The sequence below is a fragment of the Lemur catta genome, chromosome 12 (genome assembly GCF_020740605.2).
Source record: "Lemur catta isolate mLemCat1 chromosome 12, mLemCat1.pri, whole genome shotgun sequence".
In the NCBI taxonomy this organism is placed as follows: domain Eukaryota; kingdom Metazoa; phylum Chordata; class Mammalia; order Primates; family Lemuridae; genus Lemur; species Lemur catta.
This window is the reverse complement of record NC_059139.1, coordinates 52,371,763-52,383,955: the sequence shown is the minus strand read 5'-3', so window position 1 is coordinate 52,383,955 and position 12,193 is coordinate 52,371,763.

Genomic DNA, 12,193 nt, shown 5'->3' with positions numbered 1-12,193 from the left:
TAATTCTTTTATTTACTTCACAAATATTTTTCAGCTGGCTTGTATGTACATTTTAAGGTGCTCTTCTTGATGACTATTTAAATTTTTAATATACAGATAATAAAAATCATTAATTTGATAAATCAGTAATGTAAAGCTTATTGAGAAGTCTACCTGTGAACCAAATACTTGAGTGAATGTTCTCTCTGCTCTTTCTCACTTGTGATGCAGGAGTCTGGTGCAACTTAGAAGGTATGAAGGCTTAGTTGCATTGACTTTTGGGTATTTTAGAAGAGAGGAGTTTGTGTAAAGTGGTAGAGGATCAGCTCTTACACTCCCAATCCCTGTAAAAGTAGATTCTATTAAAAGGAAAACTTGGCAGACAGAATTTTTTTTTTTCCTGAAAATTGAACTGTATGAAATGGTACAACGGAGTAATTGCTTAAACCAGGGCCTGGTTGTGGAAGTAAAAGGTAGATTAGTGTTTGTAAATACAGCAAGCTCTATCTTGTACTGGAAAATTTTTACCAAAAAACCTAGGACTCTTATGTAGAGGACCTGGGAGGATATTTTCAGAATGTTATCCACCATCTGTATGGAATTTGTGAGTAGGGAACCAACCAGAAGCAGACCAAGTGAGATTTCATATTATGTAAAGATACTTTTGTATACTTTATAGATTAGAACTTGAGTTTCTTATTCATGTGAAATGCAGGATTTACATTCCAAAAGACAAGAGAATTTCATTTTCCTATGAGATGTGCTTTTTTAATTGTAAGCCCCAGAGTCGTGTATACTCAGAGGGGGAATGTCATTTTCTGATAGGCCAGTAAAATCTTTGTCAATTTTCTGTTTGAGAGTTGATGACATTGATATGAGTACTAAGATAGATTTGGCAGTTTATATTTTGTATGTAGAAAAAATGGTATTGAACTCTTTGGGGGCTGGGGTTATCTTACTGCCTCTTAGTTCCCCTCATGATAGCTTGCATAGAGGAGGCACTCAGTATTTTTTTTTAACCAAGTAGCATAAATTCAGGTTTGTGTTATATGTATTATATTTGCAGAGATATAGGAAGGAAAAGGAAAAGACAAAATAGAGAAAAGGTAAGGATGGATGTAAGCTTAAAGTGAAGGAATGCTGAGAAAAGGCAAAAAAGGGATAAACACTTTGGTTGCTGTAGAGTAGATGATTGTGGCATTCTTTCAGGAGTGTGAAGCAAGACAGTATGTTCATACATTTGAGATGGCTCTTCCTGTATGAAAGCCCATTTTTAGATCACAGGTGTACTTCATCCAATTAGATTTTCTGTACAAATTATCATGAGAAGATTTGAGGAAAAAAGCATAGCATCAATCTCAAATGCTCAGTAGTATACTTCCAAAATATCTTACCATTTTATTATTTGTTTTATATTTATTCTCTCTTTTTAAATCATCTATTTATTTAGCCTTTCCTGCCTTCTTTTGGTTATTTAAACATTCCGTATTAATGGTGTGCTTTTGACTATTTTTATCTGTTATATTTTTGACTACTGCATCTCTTAATACAGTTTTTTAAGTGATTGGTTTAGGGATTACAGTATGCATGCATAACTTTTCACAGTCTACTTGGAATCAGCATTTTACCACTGTTAAGTACAATATAGAAACTTAATCATTGTGTAGGTCCCTATTTATTTTGTAGTTGTCTTCTGTATTATACCTCCATCTTTTGAAAATCTCATCAGAAAATGTTATAATACAATTTTTGTTTTCAACCATCAAACATACTGTAAAGAATTCATTAGGAAGAGTTTATTATTATATTTGTTTAAACATTTAACATTTCTGTTTCTCTTCCTTTGTTCCAGATTGTTCATGTTTTCTTCCAGTATTATTTTTCTTCTGTCTGAAGAACTTCCTTTAGCAATTTTTTTAAAGCAGGTCTATTGACAACAGATTCTCTTTGGTTTTACTTCATCTGAGAATGTCTTCATGTAATTTTCATCCCTGAAGGATATTTTCGCCAGATATAGAATTCGGACTTGACAGTTCTTTTTCTTTCAGCACTTTAATAATGTTCTACTTCCTGTTGGTCTCCATTGTTTCTGATGCAAAATCTGCAGCCATCTGAATAGTTGTTCCCCTAGCAGAAATGTGTCGTTTTTCTTTGGTTGCTTTTAAGACTATTTTCTTTGTCTTTAATTTTCAGCAGTTTGATTGTGATATGTTTGAGCATGGATTTCTTTGGGTGTATCCTGTTGGGATTCACTGAGCATCTTGAATCTCTAAGTTTAGGTGTTCATCAAATTTGGTAAATTTCTAGACATTATTTCTTCTGTTTTGTGCGTTGTACTCTTTCTCCTCTACTGGAATTTTGATGTTATGATTATTAGTCTTTTTCTCATTTTTTCACAGGTGTCTGAGGCTATTTATTTTTTTTAAACTTTCTCTTTTTTTCTGTTTTTCAAATTGAATAATTTCTATTGCTGAGTCTTCAAGTTCACAGTCTATTCCTTCTGTCATCTCCTTTCTACTATTGAGCACATATAATGACTTTTTAGTTTTGGTTATTGTATTTTTTAGTTCTAAAATTTCCAATTAGTTCTCCTTTATGTTTTCTATTTCTTTGAAAAGAAAGTTGCTGAGACTTTCCATTCATTTTGAGAATGCTTTCCCTCATTGAAGCATTTTTTAAAGGCCGCTTGAAATCTTTGTCAGATAATTCTGACATCTGTGTCATGCAGGTGTTAGTGACTATCTCTTCCCATGTGGAATGAGATTTTCGTAGTTCTTTGTGTGATGAGTAATTTTGGATTGTATCCTGGGCATTTTGAATATTGTGTTATAAGATTCTGGCTCTTGTTTAAATCCTACAGAGAATATTAACATTTTTGTTTTAGCAGTTAGCCTTGTTGGGCTCAGGCTGCAGGTTCTCACCAGCCGTCTGTGGATTGTGGTTCCAGTGTTACTGCAGCTTTCAAAGTTTTTATAGTGTTATTTGGATCTGTTACACATTTACACTACCCAGTGGCCAGTCTGGGATATGAGCAGTTGTCTATCCCATAGTTTATTTCTCAAAGTCTGTATGTGCTATTTAGGGTCAATTCTGTGCTTGGCACAGCTCAGAGATGGGTCTAGAATTTCATCAACAACTTTAAGAATCACTTTCCTGAGATCCTTCCCCCCCACCATGTAATCTTTCTTGATACTTTTGGTCTGGGGCTTTAATTGCCCTGCCCTGCTGCCCACTTCCTATAACTCTGCTTGTGTCCAGGACCAATTAGTCCTGGTGGGGGGACTGTGAGAAAGGAAGAAAAAGTAATAGGGGCTTGCCCCACCTCCTTGGGACCACAGATCCTCCAATCAGAGATAGTTTCCTTCCCTCAGAGTTCTGGCTTTTGTAGGGTCCTGTTGTTGCTGCTGCTGTTGCCACCCATGCTGTGGAATTGCTAGAGGACTGTGGCTTGAGAGAACAGAGAAAAGATAAACAAAAGGAAGAAGGCGGGGGTGGAGAAGGGGGATGGAGGAATAGAAAAAAAGAAAAGTGGAGGATTTCTCTTACTCTTAAGTGCTAGAAATTCAATCACTTCTTGAGACAGGAAAACTTCTGTAGCTCTCTGCCCAAGTGCCCACTTGCAGGTTTGGGCTGTTGTTGAGTTCACAAGGGAAACAAATTATGAACTTACCACAATTCAGTGGAACTTCAAATTCTGGCTTCTTCCCCAATTTTCCTGCTACTATTCATTAATATTTTTCATTCCTCAGATTGCTGATGGATGTATCATGTTTTATAGCTGCATTCAGTGGGAGAGACAGAGTGAAGTAGAGTGTGCTTATTCCATCTTACCTGGAATTAGAACCACTACCATTAGAATTTTAAATTCTCCTTCTTGCCCAGATTCTCTCTGGTAAGAGGTGCTTGGCCAGCCTAGCTAAAGTGACCAGTAGGTGCTGCAGGACCAGGAGTGTCCAAGACCCGGCCTGAGTGGGCTGTCCCTCCAGCTAAGTCTCACACTAGAGTGAGCAGCTTTGAGGCTTTAGCTACAGAGAAATTTGGAATGGAGGACAGTGAATCTGGAAAGGAGAGCTGGGGCTAGATTTTGCCGAATCAAAGTGTTTTTTTAATGTGAAATTAAAGTATTCAAATTTTATCCTTTAGAGCTTAAGCAGTGAAGAACTAGGATAGTTTTTTAGATCACACAGTAGATCCCATAAAACAGATTTAGAGAACAAGGTTGTGTATGGAAAGTGTTCCTAATGAAGTGCTCAGCACCCTCTGGACACTTAACTGAACTTTATTAGACTATCTAGAAAAATAAGCAGAAGAGAGAGGAAAAGAATTAATGATTACTGTTGGAAATAAAAATGAGATCCAGACCAGTGACATTTTAACATCTTCTTTCTTAAAAATCTGTTAATGATTTTTTTTTAGTTGTTTCAGGATCCTTATAATAAGGCCAATGGGTAATAGAATTATGAGTTTTTTTCCTTCTTTATGTATCATTTTACAATGAGTTCTTCAATGAATTTATATTACATTTAGATATGTTATTAAAGAGTTTTTTAATCCATAGGGGTTTTGACACAACATATGAGAATTTCCAATTATATATTCATAGAAATATATACCTTTTAAAATCCTATCTTTTTGTTTAAGTTGCAGAGAAGTTGATTACCATAGGACACAATACTAGTGACAAGAATTTTTTTATCTGACATGCTTATGTAGATGGCCCTGTATTTTCATTTGCATTGTTGTTTTTCTCAATAACAAAGTTACAATGAGTACTGCTTTATTTCTGAAGTGAAAGAAAATCTATCTGAAGTGTCTAGCAGGAGAAACGAATTAGTGGAAGTTGCTAGGCAATAAGGAGTAGGAATAATATAAAGTTTGTGTTCTCCGAAAAATCTTGAATCTTTTTCATATTCTTTGCTTTAAACATGACCAAGAATAGCCTTGGAACACTAACCACAAAAATTATGTATCTTTCTGATTCTCATCTCACCCTCTTCTGTTGTATCTCTCAAATTCGAGTTCCTAATCATGCTTTTTAGTAGTTAGAGTGTTAGGTGCTTCAAATGAATACTTAAACCTAAATTACAAATAAGTGGCAAAATTTGCAAGCTCTCTTGTAGTCTCTGACATGAGTACTTCCTCCTCTTTCCTTATGTCTGAGGAAATGATACCTGACGTGGGTGTTAGACTGTCCATTCAAAGGGAACAATAGGAGGTTCTATAGTTACAAATGGAAATTCTATAAAATGGGATAGGTGATGAAAAAGTGCTTTTTGATATCTGCTGTTTGCGAGTACCTTAGTGCTAAATTCATAGAAATGACAGAGTCTCCTTGCCTTTTAGCAGCCAACAGCCTGTGAGAGTAGGACATGCAGACTCATAAACCACTAATAAGGTGATAAGTGTTATATAATAATCAGTGAAGTAATTACAGTGGTGGTACAGATTACAGATAAATTCCTTCTTCCTGGGGAGGTTTTGGAAAAACTTGACAGTAGAATGTGCTGCAGGCAACTAGAGAGAGGATTAGGGAGGTTATGAGGAGTCGTCAATATAAAAGAAATACAGGTACCCCCTCTAACATCTTCTCCAATAAGCTGAAGTGCTTCTGTAAACGAGCCTGACACTCACTCACATACACACAAGGAAAGAGAAGGATTTATGCTAATACTTTATAAAAGGTCAAAGTGAACATAACCAAGTAACCAAAATGTTTAGTGTGGATTTAGTAACCACTACATAAAATAATCTACCTATGTGTTTCTGGGTAAAAATAATAGAGTAATTAATGATTTAGGATGAACTAAAAGGACCACACAGGAAAAAAGAAGCCTGCCGAAAACTATAGCATAGCATGTAAATGATCATGGGAAAAGTCCCACAAATATTTTAAGAAACATTTGTGGGCCAGGAAAATGTACAAAGTCATATTTGTATATATTCTGGAAGATATGAGAATGTGATGGTGAGCTGCGTAAAGATGATTTGGACACGGTCCATACCCCAGAGGAATCTATAATCTAGTAGAGAAGATAGACAGGTATGCTAATAATTCCCCAAGGAGTAAATAAAGCAGTGCCATGTGGAAGTCAGCAAGTTTTCAAATAGGAACATTAGCTACATTGGGTACATGTGGCTTTTAGATGTCTAAACAATGAGTCTTGAAAGAGGAGATAGAAGGACTTCTTTTAAGACCTGACCCAAGGTACAGTATTCAATCTAAATGTGCTGCCACTTTTCCTGTGGGTATTTATTTTAAAAACTGATATTTAGAATGGTGATGATGGTTACACAGCAGTGTGGATGTGCTTAAATGCCACAGAACTGCACATTTAAAATGATCAGAATGGTAAATTTTATGTATGTATATTTTGCCACAATTTTAAAAAAATTAAAAAACTGATGTTTGGCCTTTTTAAAAGTAGTATTTTCTTGATTCTCTTGAAACTCAGTTTTACATCTTTACTATTTACAAGTTTTTAAAGAATCAAAGTGTTCTCCATATAGTTTCCCTTTCTTATCACAAAACACATTATCAATTTGAACGTAGAAAGTTCTATTTGTGGAACACAAAATATTTCAAAGTAATTATAGCCACAATTTATTAAGCATCTTGTGCTCTAAGCTTCCCAAATATTTATAAATGGTAATACTTGTTACATACTAATACTCATGAATAGCAGCCCTCATTTATACTTGGGGAAAACTAAGATGTGGACAGTGTAACTAACATTAAATTTGTCAAAACTAGAACTAAAATTTAAAATGTCTCCTCCTTTTCCTGTGCTCAGAGATATGGACATGTTATCGTCCTGAGATTGTCTAACGTTTCATTGTTATTTGCCAGGCTAATATTAAAGTACACATTGATACCTGACAAATATTCATCTTTCCCTCCCAATTTCATATACTAGTGTTGTTTTGTTGGAGATGGTTGGACTTCCCCGCCCCCCACCAGTCATGATGAATATATTCCTAGAAAAGAAAAGCCAGGGTTTTATTGGCTTGGAAAAGTGCTGGCAACTTAAAAGAGGGGACAACAACATCACAGCAGTATGATGAGAAAATTTGGAATCTGAGAGAGAGAGAGATTGTTTAGTTTCTATTTCTAAAAAACAGGATGGCAAAAGACAGATAAATTGATCTCAGTTTTAATTAAGCTAAACCAATAGGCCATTAAATAAGTATTAAAGAGATGTGCCAGGGAGTATGTTGAATATAATGTGTTGCTTAAATAAAACCTTGAATAACTAAAACTTTTACCTGTCTACCAAAGAGAGATGTGACTGCACTGTTAACCAAATTGTTGCCAAATGAGTAAAATGTATAAAAGATTTTAATACCAGCCCTCTTTGATTCATTAAAGTCTTCTTGTGCCTCATTAATTTTAATGATATAATCTAGTTCTGATTGAAGTGCACCTGAATGCAGTTAGTGCCTCATCAGCACTGATGAGCTCCAAGTCATTCAGGCCATATCTGCAGAGTGCTCACAAATTATGTCTCTATTTACATGTTCGCCCATGTCTTCAGCAGTGCAGCTTTTACATTTCAGGAGCCCAGTGTCTTCCTTTTTACTCTCACTTACATTATTTAAAAGAGTTTTCTATTTTAATAGTTGCTCTTATGCTAACAACTGAGTTTTATGCAAACAAAGATATTGTAGAGATGCCAAAATTTGACTTTCTTCTCCAAATTGTCAGATATATATAGATACAGCCTATAGGAGTCAACTGCATTTTTGAAGAGTAGGGAGTATGATGTATATAATAAAAAATAAATGACAAGATCAGTTCATTGAATTTCTTTTATAACTCTAGGTTTCATAAAACTATTTGAAAAAACTTCTTAAATCCTGCTTTAATTACATCTCTCAAACTAGATTTACTAATTTTCAGATACAGGTTATATTTGCAGAATGAATACACGATTAATTATGGTGCACGTCTTTAATCCTTGATCTCTGGTGTGGGTATTTTCACGGCCCTCAGATAAGTGACTCATTGAACATACGGGCCTGTGCAAGGTCAAGCAGTCTAACCCCATCCCCACCAAAGGAACAAACAAGAGGATTTGGATGTTAGCAGCAACTGAGTAGAGTTTTCTCCAGTGATGCTTAAGGCTTACTCCTCAGATGTGATCTGTTAATCCCCCTTTCCTAGGTTCCATGATAGCCACTTGCCTTCTCTTTACATAGGTTTTTTTTTACAAAAGAGTAAAATAAAATTGATTTGGCTTCCTTTTCTGAATTATGCCATTCTAGTCTTGCCTCGCAGGTAGTTACTTGGTTTAGTTTTACAGGTGGCTAATCTCCATTTTGTGCAGATTTTTCTAGTTTAATTCTCAAATGGAAGTCTTATTTACTTTTTGTTTTTAAGGGTTTTGAGGCTCCCTCATATATGTTCTCTCTCCCAATATAATTTTAAACCTCTGGATAGTTCCCTGCATAATGAGAAATGGAATAAATATTTCTAATATAGAGAAGTGGTGATTATGCCATCTCTACCTTGCCTATCAAATACGGTAAATATTCTGGAATTTATAGCAAAGTTTTCTCCATTGAAAGTGAATAACAGCTATATATCCCTGATGGACATTAAAAAATTATACTTGATCCAATTTTAAATTTTAAAAATTGGTTATGAAATATTTTTGACATTCAAAAGGAATAAAAGACTTTTTGTGTCCCTGCTTTTATGCAACAAAGCAGGGAGGAATATGTGAAGCACTTGGATTCCTCCTGGTACCTACTACCTTGTCCCATTGTAAGCAAACAGATTTGTGACACAACCTTCACCTGAGAGGATATAATTGGCTAGGCCTCAGGACTGAATATTTGGCTCACAGAACAAGGTAGGCCACCAAGGTCTGCCAAGGTAGTTAGATGAAGGTGAGGAAAATTTAGCATGGCTAATAGAGGAGGTTGAAGGTGAGTACCAGCAATGGGGGCTTTAGCTCATACCACTAACCTCCCTCTTCTAAGGTTTTCCTTAGGAAGAGAGACCCAGGAAAGTCATGGAAGAGCTTCTCCTTGAGATAAATTTGTATGATGCACAGTGGACTGTGATGACTATAAAAACGTATCACTGAAATTTCCTCTTGCAGTTAGCATAATTGACTAACATCCCCAATTATTGCTCCTCTGGATGAACCATTGGGTTCACACTGAGGCCAGGCTTCCTGCTCTCTGCTTTCAGCTCGTAACTGAGCATTCTTGCCCTAGGAGATGCAAAACTCTCCTAACAGGTGTGAAGAAACTTCCCATTGGTCTGGTTGAAACTTTCTTGGTCTGGGACTTTTCTTACCTGTTCTTTCCTTCTTTCTCAGTCTAGTGTAGTGGCTCAAAAGCATCTGCCTTCTCCTGCTCCCTCCCCACAAAAATCACTTTCATGTGAAATCCTGTCTTAGCATCTGCTTCTGGGCAGCCCCAAACACAGTCAATATTCTTAAGTCCTCTAGATTCTTTCTGATACTTTGTCTCCTGGTTGTATGGAATACTAAGAGAGAAATGTGTATTTATTTCTTCTTTCAGTTTTGGCTTCCCATATTTTGAAATTTGTTATTAGATGAGCATGTATTTAGAATTTTTAAGTCTTCCTAATGAATTGACATATATGTACATAATTATGAAGTACCCCCCCTTTATCCTTTTTTCTGAAATCTACTTTAGTAATAATAGAACATTTCATCTTTTGATTAGTGTTTTCATGGTCTTTCATATATCTTTTTTCATCCTTTTACTTTTGACCTGTGTCTTTAGATTTAAAGTAGGTTTCCTATACACAGAATATGATTGGGTTTTGACATTTTTTCCCCCTAGTCTGATGATCTCTGCCTTTTAAGTGGAGTGTTTAGACCAAGGATTGACAAAATTTTTTCTGTAAAAAGCCACATAGTAAATATTTTGGGTTTTGTGGACTCTATAGTCTTTGTTGCAATTACTCAAATCTGCCATTGTAGTCCAAAAAAAGCAGCTGTGGACAATATGTAAATGTGGCTGTGTTCCAATAAAACTTATCTAAAAATAGGTGGTGAGTCAGATTTGGCCCATAGCTGTAGTTAGTCAACTATTTATATTCAGTGTAACTGTGGATATAGTTGAGTTTCCACAAATACTGTCATATATTGCACTTTTCTCAATGATAAGAAATGCTGTTTTTCTTCCTTCATTTCTGATTTATTGATGACTTCAAGGCTTTTTATCAGAAGATTAATTTTCCCTTCCCCACACTGTTAAAATAGGATCAGTTATCCTTAAAAGTCATGGAAGGAGGGAGTTCTACTTCTATGGTAGAATGTGTTCCTAACAGACTTGCTCTCCTACAGATAAAAAATAAAAACTCTGATTAAATTTTTAAAAATTATACAAGAATTCTGGAGATTAAACAAAAGTAGGCAGATTTTGGAGGGTATTCAGATCTTTGAGGATGAGATTGTACAATGTACATTTTGAATTTTGTAGCATTGGCCTTCATGGGCCACAGACATGGTACAACATGGAGTAGCTAAGACTCCAATACAGAGCCCACCACTTTTGTGGCCTAGTGAACCAGGAGATGGAGGCTGGGGAAATCATAGCCATCAGAGGGATGTTGTAGAGGAGAGAGCCAGAGAAGTGGAGGTCCAAATTCTTTGGATAAACTTCTACTGAAATCTTGGCTTGATCAGCACATGAATGAAGTAACTTCAAAGCAATTAACAACTGAGGCTTAAAGAACTTAACTGTGTGTTGAACTGCCAGCCATTGCAGATGAGACTGAAGTTTGAGTCTAATCAAGGTAATTGCCTATTAAAAACATCAGTCATTCTTAGAGGACTACAATCAAACCCAGATTCTATGAAATATAACATTCACAATGCCCAGGATACAATCCAAAATTACTTGACATACAATGAACTAAGAAAATATGACAAGAAAAAAGATAATCAACATAGGTTTACCCAGAGATGACCAAGATGACCCAGAGATATAACACAAGACAAGCAGCTATTCTAACTGTGCTTAATGAATAAAAAATAAAATATCTCAGTAGAGAAATAGAATATATATTAAAAAAGAACCAAGTGAAAACTTGAGAAATGAAAGATACAATATCTGAAATTAAAAAAATCATTGGTTGAACTCAGTAACAGAATAGAGAGGATGGAGGAAAGAATTAAATAACTTAAAGATAGAACAATAGAAATTATCCAATCTAAAGAAGAGAGAGAAAAATGATTGAATAAACTGAAAAGGGAAAAAAATTATAAAAAATAGACAGACACTCAAGGTCCTGTGGAACAATAGCAAAAGGTCCAATATATAGTTAGAGTCCCAGAAAGAAAAGATATAGAGAATGAGGCAGAAAAGCATTTGAAGAAATGATGGTCAGAAACTTTCCAAACTGATAAAAGACATAAATCAACATATTCAAGAAGTTCAGTGAACTTCAAATAGGTATAAATATGAAAAAAGTTACCTACACACATTATAGACAAACTGCTAAAAAATACAGTAAGCGGTCAGAGAAAAATGACACATTACATATATATGGAACAATTATTTGCAAATCCATGAACTTTTCATCAAAAAATATGGAGATCAGAAGACAATGGAACAAAATATTTAAAGGGTTGAAAGAGGAACAAAAAGAAGGACGGAGAGGATTTAATGTTTATTGAGCCAGTTAATTAAGTCTGTTTTCCAAACTGAATTTTATCCCATTAATATGTTTTGAAATCAGTTTAGTGGATTATAATCAGAGTTTTTTAAAACTGGAAGAAAATAAGATAATCTAGAATAGAAAAATATCACAGTGCATTTCAAATAGTAAGAGTAAATTTTGTTACAGGAAACTTTTATTTGGATTATACATATATTCACTTGCACATTCACATATGTGCATACTGGGTTCTCATGCAAGAGATATTTCTTCCCACAGTTTACAGTAAAAGAAAAAAATGTAAGTCACTGCCTTAGATTATTTAATCATCATAAAACTTTGTAAGGCAGGAATTATCTCCATTTTACGAATGAAACCAAGACTTTATTAAGTTAAATAATTTGCCTATGGTCATATAGCTGGTTAATGGCTGAACCTGAATTTAATATAAATCTTTTGATCTCAAAACAACTTTTGGCTGATTTCAAAACATTCCGACATGCTTTTTTGTCATATTTGGCGTAAGGGAAGAATAACTCAGTCTCCATAAGCAAACTTACTGTGGCAGTCCAG